The sequence below is a fragment of the Symsagittifera roscoffensis genome, chromosome 7 (genome assembly GCF_963678635.1).
Source record: "Symsagittifera roscoffensis chromosome 7, txSymRosc1.1, whole genome shotgun sequence".
Taxonomy (NCBI): domain Eukaryota; kingdom Metazoa; phylum Xenacoelomorpha; order Acoela; family Convolutidae; genus Symsagittifera; species Symsagittifera roscoffensis.
Genome location: NC_087068.1, coordinates 27,482,735 through 27,497,823, shown reverse-complemented (window position 1 = coordinate 27,497,823; position 15,089 = coordinate 27,482,735). Strand labels below are relative to the sequence as shown.

Sequence of the window (15,089 nt, the reverse complement as noted above, 5' to 3'; positions counted from 1 at the left end):
AGCCTTTGATGAACTCCCTGTAATAGTTAGCGAAGCCCAGGAAGCTCATCAACTGGTGCTCTGTCTTCGGTGATTTCCAGGTTAGGACTGCTTCCACGGCGTCTGGGTCAGGTCTGATGCCGTGCTTGTCTACCATCCTGCCCAAATATTTTATTGAGTCCTTGAGTATTTCACACTTTGATGGTTTGCACTTCAGCCCCGATCTTTTCATGCACGCGAACACCTCATCAAGTCTCTCAATGTGGTCTTCTAGTGTTGGCGTTGCTATTACCACGTCGTCCACATAGCACATTACCAGGTTGCCGTACTTCTTCGTCACGCCTATCAGCGCGTGTGCCATCAGCCGTTGAAACGTGGCTGTGGCATTGCAGAGTCCAAACGGCATCCGTTTCCATTGAAACAGACCTAACTCGCAGGTGAACCCTGTCTTGTCCCTGTCTTGTTTCCTTAATGGTACCTGCCAAAAAGCCGAACCTAAATCAAGAGTCGTAAAAAATTTTGCATCACCTAACTTCGATAGGCTTTCATCAATTCTGGGTATGGGATAGGCATCCTTCACCGTGACGGAGTTCAGGTATCGAAAGTCACAACAGAACCTCAACTGGTCGCCTTTCTTTTTGGCCATCACTACTCCACACGCCCACGGTGACTTGGATGGTTCTATCATGTCATACTCTAGTAACGTCTCGATTTCTTTTCTACACGCGTCCGATTTGTGTGGGGTCATACGCCTCGCCCCCTCCCTGTGCGGTACCGCGTTTTCCTCAAGTTCTATTTCATGCTCCACAAAATTACAACACCCGATATCCGCCTTATGCCTCGAGAAAACTTCTTCGTTCCGCTCTAGTACGTCTTTGATGGCTTCGAGCTGTTCATCTTTCAGTTTGCCCCTCAGATGTTCAATCTCCGGCAGAACCGGTTTATCTGTCTGCATCTCATCTAGTGTGGGTCGCTCTGGAAAGTTTGAACAGCTCGACAGCCCATCGTCCGTTTCTGACTTAAGTGATTTAATAAGGCCTGAAGAATATTTAATTTTTTGCAATCGTCTCAAGATACAAATTTTATCCCTGTGATTGGGACAATCAACAACTTCATTTTGTTTTAAGTTCTCAATCGTTTCATATCGAGTTTTAACCGGCAAAGCATATCCCAGTTTCCTCCCTCTCTGTATCGTGATCGGTATGTCAAGGGTATTCAACAAGACACTGACGCAGAGACCACTCTTCGTTATCGAAAATGATCTTCCTAAAACAGCAGCACTTTGACTATTAGGGTTTGGAACTATACATACTTGCTTATTGTCACTTAGTTCATTGTAGTTTTTCATCCTCAAGCTCACGATTGCTGCTTCATTAGCTTTTAGCCTCACTCTCCTACTCAAGAATACCGGTGCTTTGTTTTCATTTGCCATTATTAAATTTACCGGTTTGATTGCGTACCTCCTATCCGGGTTCCGTATCCTGAACATTGCATTATTTAGATCAATCGTTACGTCGAAATTCCTGATGAAGTCTCTGCCCAAAATGAATTGGTCAGATTCATCCAGGTTTTCTACCACGATGAAGCTCATCCACAGGTTACGTTCTCCCAAATTGAGGGCTATTATCGGCGTCCTGCCTAGCACCCGAAGGGCCCCTTTGTTCGCAGCTGACAGCCGTATTCTCGAGTCTATCAAATCATCTTTGTTGAAGCCCATTCGCTCCCAAGTCTCAATTGGTATGACACTCAAGACCGCTCCCGTGTCAAGTAACCCACGTAACTGAGTCTTCTTTCCACTTATGTCCAACACGTGCCCTGTCACGTCTGCTTCCGTTCCGATGTGCATTGCATCTTCTTCAAGCATAGCACAGTGTCCAATCGATCTTACTTTCAATTCCTCCTTCCCTACATAGATTTGTCCAATCAGGTCTTCGTCGCATGTTATCATCGTCTTGGTATAGATGTTGATTCCATCTATGTTTAGCATAACCTCGTGTGGACCGTAAGCTTCAGTGTATCTGTTATCAACACGTACCGACTTGCTGCCCCCTCTCGTGAGTAGTGCCCTGAGCGCTCTAGAAGTAGTTCGTGGACTTATTCCACTCAAGTAGTCTGCATACACGTCAATGTGCATTAACGTCTGGTCGCTCGGCTCGCTCAAGTTTCTAGTCACCTCGTGGCCGCCCACTGTGATTATCGACATTATTCTTGCTCCGATTTTCGATATTCCAAAGGGTTTACCTGTCACCATTTTCACGGTGTTACAATTCCCGTTCTTTGTTGAGCCCGTTCTAGCCTCTGGTACTACGTTCGTTCCGGTTAATGCTTCGTTAAAATTCTGTCTCTCGATCTCCAACTTTAGTCGTTGCTCTATTTCTTTCGCAGCCAGATCTTGTTTCACTTTGGCAATTGCTTCCGTCGCCGCTCTCTCATAATTTATCTCTAGAGAGCTCCCGGCCGCGGACTCTAACGCACCGCTAACATGTGTTACAGCTTTCACTGTCTTCGTCGGCAATTCGGTGTTTGGTGCCCCTAAGTTCCTAGATTCGAACTCGTTTTGCCTGTTCCGCTGATTCTGCACCGCCGCTAATGCCAACTTATGTTTGGGGTGATTCTGGTCCTTGACCGCTTCCCAGAACAAGGGACAATCCATTCTGAAGTGCCCCTCCTGGTTACAGAAAAAACATCTGTCGCCTATCTTGATGATTAAGCCATTATAGTACTCGTGTTCCTCCATCTGACTCATGTCCTCCTCATCCGGTGCATAACCTAGGCTCTTCATGCCTTGTTTGTACGTTGTGCAGTCAGCCACATGATGATCCGCTGACCCGCAGTTCGCGCATGATCTGCGCTTATCCATATCATCTCTAGGTTTGTACCATGATGACCTCTGGGGTTGGCTTCCCCCTTGCGTGTTCCTGTTTTCAGAATATGAGTACTTCTTAGGTTTCATCAGCATGTATTCTCTTGATTTCTGTCTCATTTCTTCTGGTGTGGGTGCGCTGTCCTTCGACAACGTGTAGTATGTTGCTAACATTGTCCTTAAGTCATCACTTTTCACCCCATCAATGAACTTCGAGGCAATGCTAAAGTTCCGTCTGTTTGTCGACTCCTCTGGGTCACTCCTCCTTCTCAAGCTCTCGAGGTCATCTAGGAACCGATCTATTGACTCGTCGTCCCTCTGTCTCCTTTTTTCAAATCGCATCATCGCTTGATGACCCTTCATGCCTGAGCCGAATCTGTTCAACAGTATTTCAAAGATTTTGTCCGCGGTGTCGCGTTCTTCTTCTTTCTTCGCAACCACACACTTTAATGCCGTGCCTTCTAAATTGCTGAGTATGGCTGTGCACGCTTGTCTTTCGTCACTCAAGTTATCTTGCTCTAGATGTAGTCTCATCACTTCCACCCAAGTGTCAATGCATCCATCGGAGTCATCTTTGAATTCTTTTGGCTTCTTGAATGTTTTTCTTGATTTTCCCTCTCTCCTGTCGCTCGAGTCAGTGTTCCTCGTGGCGAAGGCCTCTAGAGTCCTGTTCATCATCTCCCAAGTGCTGGCCCATGTCATAGCATCCGGTCCTGAGTTGCTGTTGGCTGTTGAATCTCCCGGACCAGTCGTCGTGTTCGACGTTCCACTCTTCATTATTGTTTTCGCAGCTGTTGGTGCTATGCTTATCGCATCCCTGGGTATGGGCAACGGTGTCGATTGCCGTTTGTTTCTTTGTGGTTCTACAAAATCAACTCTGGTGCCTTGCGTACGATCCGCTGCCGGTCTCTCTTGTGGTGTAGAACCTCTCAAGATTGCATCCAACTTCGCCTGTATTGCACACGAACTCTCTGCTTGACTCTTGCTCATTGTGTCCATTCTCCTTTCCAGGCTCCCTAATTGGCTGTTAACATCATCATATCGGTTCTTCAACTGTTGCATGTCTGTTTTGATGTTCTTTTCTCGTTCTTCATTGGTGGCCTCTACCTTGTCTGACATTTCCTTGAGTCTCTCCTCTGTTGCTTTAGCTAGGTTAAAATAACTGTCTAGATACTCGTGCTTGTTGTATCTTATCTCCTTTTTTATCACCTCTCTGTCTTCTTCACTGTTCTTAAGTCTTTTGTCGATCTGATTTAATTTCGCCAACAAATCGCCCAGCTCAATGGTAGTCTCTTCATGGTCAGCCGTGGGTTTCTCTTCGGCCATAGCCTCTGCTTTAGCTTGTTCCTCATTCTGGCCGGTTTCTGTCGCTTTCGTGCTCACTGTACCAAATGTTCGTGCTCTTTCTGCTTTTGGCTCTTCAGTCACGTTTTCTCTCGTTTTTATTCCGAACATTATTCCCAATTTTTCCGTAAAAGATGTCCTCTTTACTTGAGAGTCTTCTTTCACCGTTTCTTCGATGTTGCCTATTGCATCTTCCGCGTCATCTATCGGTGAGAACTCTATGGGTTTCTGGTTCGGTTCCTCTGTATTGGGCATTGGAGTTGACTCTGTCGCCATCTTCCCTGTTTCATCCACACTTTGATCGGGTGTCTCTAGATCAATCTCGATGGTGGGTTCTACTCTCTCCCCTTCCGTGCCCTCTTTCGCCCTGTTCTCCGCTGTACTCCTTGTGCTGACCATGTTAACTGAAAAGTTCTTCTTTGTTATCTTCGGACCCATTGGTGTTGCTTTGCGTAGCGACGAATTATACCTTGCTTCGGTCGATCTTTTTTCAGCTACCGGTACCCTGCTCCGCCTCATTATTTACAATTGTTATTATTTACAATATTATTGTCTACAAAAATTCTATTCTAAGGTTTAAAAACTCCAAGGAAAAAGAAATTAATAATTCGCTAAAAACAATTTTTCTTGAACTCTTGTAAGCTCTTTTCGTGTTAGGTTAGGATAGGGAACGTGTTGTTATACTTGGTGCTTCAACCTAACCTATTACTTTTGTAGTACCCCCTTCCTAATGCTGTTCCAAGACTTTCTCTTTACCGTCCCAAGACCGTTCAGCGTTGTCCCAGTACTTCTCGTTGGTACCTTTAGACCAGCGTCCCAAGACCAATGGCCCAAGGCTAACGTCCCAAGACCAACGTCCCAAGACTAACGTCCCAAGACCAATGTCCCAAGACTAACGTCCCAAGACCAATGGCCCAAGACTAATGTCCCAAGACTAACGTCCCAAGACCAATGTCCCAAGACTAACGTCCCAAGACCAATGGCCCAAGACTAATGTCCCAAGACCAATGGCCCAAGACCAACGTCCCAAGACTAACGTCCCAAGACCAATGGCCCAAGACTAATGTCCCAAGACCAATGGCCCAAGACCAACGTCCCAAGACTAATGGCCCAAGACCAACGTCCCAAGACTAACGTCCCAAGACCAATAGCCCAAGACCAATGTCCCAAGACTAACGTCCCAAGACCAATGGCCCAAGACTAATGTCCCAAGACTAACGTCCCAAGACCAATGTCCCAAGACCAATGTCCCAAGACCAATGGCCCAAGACTAATGTCCCAAGACTAACGTCCCAAGACCAATGTCCCAAGACCAATGTCCCAAGACCGCTTCGTACCAAGACTGCTCTGGTCCGAGACTGCCCCAAAGTTGCACTGTCCCAAGACTGTGTTACTCCAAGACTGTCCCCAGACTGCAATGTCCCTAGACTAGTTCGGTACTGTCCCAAGACTCGTTACTGAGTGTCTGGATATAGGATTTCTTTCTTCTTCGTTGTAGGGACTCCTTGGTTGTCTGTACCTTGTACCACCACTCAAGCTCTAGTGAAAATTTTCCCAAAAACCCTCTCTTGGTTGCCAAATCTGGCCCCCCCTTTATTAGTTACCTCTTTTTGAATGTTCCCAGCGATTGGGAGCCACAACTTGTGTGCAGGTATCTTGTGATCACCTGTTTGTATTAAAAACCAATCGCAAATCTTCCCCAAAACGCAACAATGTCTATAGAAAAAATAAAATTCTGTACCGAAAAAATAACAAAACAGAGTAATCGACCCACCTAAAATTCAAAGGAGACAAATGTCAACCTTCTTTCAAAAAAAATGTCTGGTACCTAATTGCCACGCGTTTTCCTCCCCCCACTAGTTGTCTTATGAGGTGTCACGAAAACTGTCTATATCCGTTCCCCCCTACCGATCCAACCAGCGTACCAATCTTAACTCGAGATAAGTTTTGGATGTCCACCTATTGTTACCACGCGTGTTGATGGCTAATGTAACTAAATCAACGATGTCGATTAACTAGTTACTCTAATTCCCCCCTTTTTACAATTTACAACCGCCAACCTCTAACCTAACCAGCCCCCCTGCTAACCTCCCCCCTGTTTAGCCCCCCTCTTAAGCCGAAAAATCCCTTAAGCGCCGGGTGCTAAACCTCTCTTGAGAAAACCGTAGACCTGTTTCCAGGTCTGCTTGAGTAAAAACTGTTTCAAAACAATGGGACTCCACTTATCCAATTTTACACTTATTTCCTATAATGTAATGTGGATTCTAACGATACCCGTTGTCCGACTTGAGAACACCCCTGTGCGTCCTCTTGTAGTGGCCCTGTGCTGGTTGTCTCTGTTCTGCCCTTGACAGCAGACCCACTTTCCCACTCGACTGGTCACCTCTTCCAATCAAGTCTCCTGGTGGTCCGTTTCGATCCTTGTGAACCTCTTTCCCACTCGACTGGTCACCCTTTCCAGTCAAGTCTCCTAGTGGTCCGGTTGGGTCGCAATCTATCTAAAAACCCTCAACAACGCCCCCCACTCGGGCACCCTACCAAGGTCACTGGTTTAAATTGCTAGATTGATCGAAACGATCGGTCTTGTAAAACAGTATGTGTATACTATTTAATTAATACAAAGGTTCGATCCAACTAATTTGGTATCAAAGTCACTGTCTTTTTTCGTTTTATGGTTTTTGTTCCTATTTGTTTTCTTTTTTTTTTTTTTTTTTTTTTTTTTTTGCTCGTTTTTTTTGTCCCCCTAGTTGCCCCCCTTTACTCGGTTAGCTAAGCCTCGTTCGGAGAGCGTACCAGGAAGTTTTCTTGAGTTTTCTTAAAAAGCTATCACGGTACAACCGGAAGGTTTACACGTTCCCGCTGAACCGTACCACCGGTACTCTAGAATGGGCATGTAGCCCGGAGCTGTGTCAAGTGGGTTCGACTCCGTAGTCATGATGTCGTAAAAACACCCAGGAGCGCCATAAAAACACTATGTAACAGTCGCCTACTTTAGTCACATATGAGGCTTAAGAAAAATAGGCCCTATAACCATTGGCTCAAGAGTCAGGGACACTATCTCTTGTGTTTTTCCGCCTCAAGAACGGTCGGAGCCAATTCGGTTCGCTTGCGACATGAGACTGGAACCCATTACAGCTTAAAGGCCACTACCAAAATACCCCCCCACTCTAGAAATAAAAACGTCCCCATACTTAGGTCTCGGGATACCCAAAATACATGAACGCCGTTAAAAACCGGGTCGGAACCATCCGCTTAGTTACTTTTTATTGGACAGTGGAACTTTGATCCATTTCAGATGGATCAACCTAAAACTCGCCTTATCTCAACATAACTATCATAAAATACACTCGAGAAATTTAAATTGGAACTTACATATCGACGCACTTGAATATGAGGAGTAAGTTATAACTGAGCAGCTTGAGAATTAAGTAATATAACTAAATAAGTTTTAAGGCCAATTAGTTTCAATAACAGAAGTAAGTTTTTGTCTCTAGAATCAAAGTCTCTGAATGAACCCTTTGGACACTCGAGTTGTCCACTCTTCCATTCAGAGTCCACTCCTTTCCATTCGAATAATTGTTCTGTCTCAAGTCCGTATTCGATTCTCCTGTTTTCAGGACAAGACAGCTCTACTCTCTTGATATTTCGTATTGAGAAATTGCGAATAGCAATTTCCTGCCTTTTTCTTGAGTAGTTTCCCGCAATTGTTAATTCGGGTGTTCTGATTTCTGACTTTTTCATTTTCAGTTGGTTCGAGAAAATTGAGCATGACATGCTCAATTCGAATTTTGCAAAATTAAAATTTCACTCCAAAATTGCGTATTTCTCAAGGTCAAACCCCTAGACATGACCGACTGGCACAGGCATTCAGATTTGAATGCCTAGAGAACCTCCCTGCACTTATGAAGCAAGAAAGATCGTGCCAACCATCTTATCCGCACACACATTTAAGCCGTTCGCAAATTTTTGAGCCTAATCGAAGTCCTATTGCAATTCTGATCTTGTTTGTTCGACAGTTTTAACCTTGAAATTTTGCACGGGATGACGTTCAAGCTTTTAAATCATTCTGAGAGAGTTGAGAAAAAGATGTGTCTCATAAGAGCTTTATTCATGGGATGATTTACAAAATGATACAGAAAAAGTTATTCTACCAAATGCTGGTAGACTAATAAATTAGTTTGATATTGGCAGGTCCATGAAGTCAATTTGAAGTCGGCACTTTTGATCGGTCATTGTCTTCCCCAGGCTTTCAGTCAAGATGCCAGAAGAATTGGACTCGCTCGGAATATACTTTAGCATGCACTCGTTTGTTGTCTGCACCTCTTGCATGTATGGCACATTCACCGCAAAATGCTGCGTCCTTGACTTGCAGAAACTTGCCTTGCCAGAGATTGCAATTGCCACTTGATTGTAATTGCCGCTCGGTTGGTTGTAGCCAAGAAACGCCAGAAGTCCTCTGAAGTGAACTGTCTCCTTCACACACTCCGAGATTGCATTTGTCTCCGCCTCTGCTGTTGAAGTTGCCACCGTCTATAGCAGTTTGGATGACCATGAAACTGCACTGCTGGAATTGACCTTGACGCAAAATTCACTCGTACTCTTCCTGGTGTCTTTTTGTCCCGCATAATCGGAATCAGCCTATGTCTCTAAAAGAATTCCCCCGCTGTTGTATTGGTACACCAGCGTGTAGTCGGTTGTCCGCTTGAAGTATCGTAGCACGTGCCTCGCCGGAAAAAATATTGGAAGCCAAATCTATCTTGGAACGCGTTGAATTTTTTTACGTCCGTTGGTTCATGTCTGTAATTTTGCTGTCAAAAATTGGCTCTCGCCAATTTTTTTGGATTTCGTTTTCCGTAGCCATTTAAATGTTTTAAAGTTCAAACCACCGTTTAAGCGCATCATCAAAGGTTCCATCCACATGCTCCGAACTAAAATTTTTGCTTGAGAAGTTTTTCGCTCTTACTGCTGAGGCTAACAAAGCGGGTAAAGTAAGAAGACGAGCGGAAGAAACGCCCAAGCCACCTTTGGCTTCCGGGAGAAATGCTTGTAAAAACTGGATATCACCCATTTTCTCATTAGTTACCTTCCATAACGAATTTCCTGGTAATTTGTCGCAGCGTTTCAAAAAATCATTTTGCTTGCAAGGGCTCGTACGCAAAAAATATAGTTTTGGCATGCTAAGGCAACTTTTCAGGAGGTAAAAAACAAAATGGGCGTCTAGTTTGTCAATGACATCCGAGATTGTTTTCGAGCTTCTTAAGCTTTCGTCGAGCAAATCTTCTCGGCAAAGTTCGCCAATTGGAGATCCTGAAAAGAGAAATTCTTTTTCTTTTTTTAAATTATTGGGCATATTTTTCGAAATTGTGTTGAGATTGAATTATACTTTGTACACGTAGTCGGTCCCAAAAACAAAGTTTGTACTTCTGTGTTCAAGCTCAGGTCAAGCAGTTGTTCCGATTTCAGAATTATTTTGAGATCCCGGAGTACTACCTTATAGCCATCGGCTAAATTTCCATTATCTAAATACCAGATGTTAATTTTCGACTCCAACTGTTTGACTAGTGTATGAATTGTTTCCGCAAACAGGGGTGGGGCTTCTGGATCACCTTGCTGAAATCCGTCTTCTGAATTTATGGTAGAGCTTCCCTTAAAAGTAACTAGGTTTTTTATACGCGCAGTGGGTGTAATTATACAATTTGCGCCATATGAAAAGACATGATTCAGCATTGTTTCTCTATTTAGAGAATTTGAGGCATTCTTGAAATCTAGTTTTAAACGAACTGCATTTTGGATTGTCATCATGTTCAATTAGGTTTCGAAAACGAGTGTGCAGCTTTTTCTGCTCCTCGTTTAGTACCGCATCCTACCTGCAAGTTTCCGAAAAAGTTTTGTGGCTCGTAGAGTGCCTTGCATCCAGCGCATTTAGACGCGATACGTCTCAGTGTGTTACCTATGGCAATCGGACTCATACCTCCATCTATCTTTATGAGGGCGATAAGCTTTGCGCCAAGAAAGAAAGGTTTCCGGGATTCGGGTAGTTTGCCAACTTCAATGAGGTTTATCAGCTCAGCAAGCGATTTCAGAAAATTAAGTCCTGCACAGCCATTCGACTCCCTATTAAAATCTTTAATAATTTGAGGAAATATTTTATCCCGACCTGCTGCTGATCCGTTCGGAAAGGAAGTTATCGCTTTGTATAGGTCGAGTTCGGTTACGAAAAAATTATCTAAATTTTTTGAATTTGGAGCTGCTCATTCGGCTCGCTGAGGGTACTTAGAAAACATTTTTTTATAGTTATCAGTTGAAAAAGGACCGATTATGTCATCCGAAGCAGCAAGCTTCATCCTTATTAGCTTTAATCTTTGCTCGAGGTCACTCAGAGGCGGGCTTGAAACTTGGAGATCGGGTTTTGATAGTGACTTTTTTTTTAGTTATCAAAGAGTTCATGCTTGTGGTCTGTTTGCGTCCACTTCTTTTCGGTTGCTCCAAAAAAACAAGAAGGAAGTTTAAAAAAAGTAGCCGTTTTGTTACATCTTCTACATTGGTACTCTCTTTTGAGTACTCGGACTTTTGAGATGGCTGTATTAATATAATTGTCTAGCAGTAAATCATTACCTATTGTTGCTTTATTAACAGATTTTACATCAGCGCATATGTTGAAACCATTGGGTTTTCTTAGAGTCGCTAAAAGAATTTTGTACACAATTGATATGATACCAACTAGAACAACACTCACATCCAATCCCATATATCAGTCCTTAAGATTTTAAGCAATCATTGCCTGTACAGTCTTTGTTGTTTTTCCTCATCTTGACGCAGCGTAAAGGTTAATCTTGATCCAGCGTTCCGTCTTCTGACATTATGGTAGAGCTTCCCTATAAAGGTAAATGGGTTTATTAAACGCGCAATGGGTGTAATGCGCGTATAATAAACCTAGTTACTTTTATAGGGAAGCTCTACCATAATGTCAGAAGACGGAACGCTGTGTCAAGATTAACCTTTACGCTGCGTCAAGATGAGGAAAATCAACAAAGACTGTACAAGCAATGATTGCTTAAAATCTTAAAGACTGATAAATTGGATTGGATGTGAGTGTTGTTCTAGTTGGTATCATATCAATTGTGTAAAAATTTATCAGTCCTTAAGATTTTAAGCAATCCTTGGTTGTACAGTCTTTGTTGTTTTTCCTCATCTTGACGCAGCGTAAAGGTTAAAAACACAAGTTTTTTTATTGGATTTTAGAGGACTAAAATATTCCATGACAAGCGGTTAGTGGGAGTTTTATAAATCAGCAATTAAAATTTAAAAAAAAGACAACTAAAGTCATGACGATTGACTTAGAGAGAGAGAGAGAGAGAGAGAGAGAGAATGAGAGAAAGAAATTAGGCTTAGGTGTTTCAACAAGAGTTTGCACCCATCACATGACGGCTGAGCTGACTTTCTGCACCGGGTTGAAATGTGAGTGTTGTTAACGTATTAGAACCAGTAATTGACATTTGACTGGTTCTTTTCAAAAATTTTCTTGTTCGAGTTTTTGTTATCAATGATAGATCTTTTTGTCTTGTTTAAAAAGATCATCATTGGGTTTCGTATTCGACTTTATTGGTAGTTTGATGTTCTAACTGCCTTTCAACATTGATACTAGCATTAACAAATCATGCAGTTTGAAGTGATACGATAACGGAAGCAGTCTCAGTTCAGTTAGTATTTGTTTTTAGCTCTAATCTCAATTCTCAATTGCCCATTATCCAGAATAATGCTTTCCTTTGAAAACGTTCTTTTTCTTTAATTTCAGTTGATCTTTTGTTCCGAAAAAATTCCAAAAAAATCGAATATACATTTAAAAATATTTCCTCCGTTTTGAATACTCTTGATACTCTGTTTGCGTTTTTGATACGTCACAGTGCAAACCCGGGCTAAAAAACTCAGCAATAGAGAAGAGGTTCTTTTTGGGAGCAAACTTTTTGGTCCTCAAGAAACTAACTGGAGTTATGCAATCAATTGCCATCGACAAAACGCTCAAACGAGTTGCTTCTAAATTTTCGTGAAGCAAAGTGCCAGTCCGTCATGATACAGGAAATTTCTGTTTTCGACTTTACAATTTAAACTTTCGAGTTGAACCAGTCATTTACGCCTTTCTCTCGACAAATGAAAATAAGAAATCAGAAAAAAAAAACAACAACCGGATACACAAGTGTGGCAAAGGTGAAAAATGAAGCTCATTGTTCGCTAACAGCAACAAGACAACTCTACTTGCGTTCAATAATATCAAAATTGATCAATTGTAATTCGCTATTGATCACTCTGGATATTAATGCATGCAAGTACGGTTGTCTCGTTGCCTTAAAAGAACATATGACTGATTCTGTAAAGCAGCCAGGGAGAATAAGGAGCTCGTTTAAACGAGAGTACAACTAGAGTGATGAATCTTCTCAATGAACTAACCTTGTGCCCCAGAATTTCAATTAAACATTTTAAAACATCTTGAGCTAGTAAATCAGTTTTGTCTTGATCGAAGGACACTTTGCAGTTTGGAAGAAAAATTTCTAAAATGTGATTAGGAAAGTTTGCGGAAATATGTCCATTATCAGATTAATAAATTGATACAAAGTGATTTACAGACGTTAAAACATCAAAAATATCATTAAGTGGTTCTAAACAAAAAAGAAATTATTTCCACCAATCAATATCAAGCTTTATTGATCAAAAAAGAGACTTGATTGAAGGACACTTTGGATTTAGGAAGAAAAATGCAGTCCAACTGACACCAATCAACTGCCACCAACGTGTTAGTTTTCTGAGAGTCTGTCTAAAAAAAAACATTTTTCTGACTTTTTGAGGTTCAGGGTATCGGAAAATGAAGGTGTTTTCGAACCAAGCGGTAAAATTTTCAGACAAAACTTCTAAGAACGGAGATTAACAAGGCAATGACATATGAGAAAAACGTCGAAGGTAAACTTGAAAGGGCGAGAGGCGCATTGCAGAGGGGTGAGATGAGAAATTGACGCCTTCGGTAAGAAAATATTTAAGTCTCAGGGGACAAAGACAAATGATGTCTGATACCACCGTCCAGACATGCCATCAGAGAGCGACAGGAAGCAAGACAAAGGAAAGGAGAGTCTTCATCCTCATCATAAGTGTGTACCAGAGCACTGCGATTGCCAGGGGGGATGGCTCAAGGCAGTATCTAGAGAACCATGGAAAGCTTGATGAATTACGGAGATTCTCCAACAAGAAATTCGGCGAGGGTCGCGACGTACATCGCAACCTGGCTCTGGCAGAATACTACTCAAGGCCCACGAAAAGGGGAAAATATCAATATGTGTCTGGAGTGATGGGGATAGCTTACAACCCTTTCTTAGACACGGAGGCAGGAAACGCTAGCATAAATTTTGAAGTGGCGAAATCGCTAAAATTCTGGACGGAGGAAATAGTTGAGATTGACCCGACGGAAAGGGAAAGATCGAGGTTAGGTCTGTTACTTGAGAAGATGCCGGAATTCATAATGTGCCGCGTTCGGACAAGAAGGTTGAACTAAGACTGGGAAGCGGAGACGACGTGTTGTCTACAAACCTGGGGACTGTTTGAAAATTGCTGAGACCATCTTGGTGCACACATCTCCACGCGAGCCTGATCGAAGAAGTTACGGATCGGGTGATACTGTCGCCAGCGAAGGATGAAGATTTGGGGAAATTGAATAGAGTGCATAAACTGATCCTACCTCATTGAGGAGAATAGGAGGAAGCAACGAGGAAGATGGATAAGCTAGTAAAGAAGATGGATCCGGGAAGTTGTCTGGACCTAGCGTGTGGAGGTGAAGAGCATTCTTGTGACGGACGGTCCTCTCACAATACAATCCTTTCATAAAGAGGATTTAGCCACTTGGTTCGGAAACATCACGGAGAAAGAGAAAAGCGAGGTGCAGATAGAGGCTGAATGTTACGCGAGCATCGACGGCATTGGGATTCTTTTTGAGTATGTGCAGCTTACAACCTCTAGAGAAGCTAGAGTCCGAGCACCATTTGGTGACGGCGTTAAGCGTGGGTTTTTGGTCATGAGTGTTACAAATGATCCAGAAGCACATCAGGGGATGGAAGATCATCTTGAGGCGGAGATGGGATTTCGCGTGAGCAAAGCCTACAGTTTACCAATGAATGCGAAGTCTCTGGTGGGATCAGTCATGACCAACCTGTGCGGAAGCCATTATCCATTACACGTGGCGATGATGGAAGCATCTAGTCAGAGGGTGTTAATCGACAAGGCTTTTTCGGTGCCCAAGTGTTTGCGATTGGCACGAAAGTTGCATCAATCGCATCGATTGTTGCGGAAGATGCAAGGAGCGGTGCCTGGAGATCTAAGGGAGGACTTGAGTGAGATCTGGAGGGAAGAACTCTGGAGTTTGGAAAAGGAGAATACGAGTGACTTTGAAAGGCAGAATACGATTGGGAAAGCAATGAATAGTGCCCCAGCCATGGAGGAAAATGACGTGACGCATGAGAAGATGATGGAGTTGGAACCTCTGTTGGAAGCTTCGGGAGAGCGCAACCTCCGGAGCATCAACCTGACGAACGGGGAATGCCCATGCCATTGTCTGGCACAGACAGTATGGTACCCGGAGCACTCGAACCTCTGCTTGATATGGGATGTGGAAGAAATTCGGTGAGTAGGGCTACCCAATCATCAGTAAACGCCCGCTCATTTTGTGGCGAGCTCTATGCTGGCGTTGCGATAGATCGAGGAGAACGTGACGAAATATCGAGAGTCGAGAGCACCAACAGTGGAGTCAATACATACCATTGACTACAGCCGGAGGCTTGAGCTGTTCGAGGCTGCGTGTAAAGTATTCGCTGTGCCCATTGAGGTGAGGCACGTGTGGAGTCGCATAAAATTTTTTTTCATGGTT

At 43.2% G+C, this 15,089-nt stretch overlaps 2 protein-coding genes across 2 annotated transcripts in view; both read right to left on the bottom strand.

The window, feature by feature from the left end:
• The window catches only part of LOC134851718 (ATP-dependent RNA helicase DDX1-like), a 39,578-nt gene extending 38,569 nt beyond the window's left edge, over nucleotides 1–1,009 (bottom strand). The window contains exon 1 of the mRNA XM_063867934.1: nucleotides 1,006–1,009. The gene's annotated coding sequence lies outside the window, so the exon portion shown is untranslated. The remainder of the gene's footprint in view (nucleotides 1–1,005) is intronic.
• The window catches only part of LOC134851719 (uncharacterized), a 133,102-nt gene that overhangs the window by 48,375 nt on the left and 69,638 nt on the right, over nucleotides 1–15,089 (bottom strand). The window lies entirely within an intron of this gene.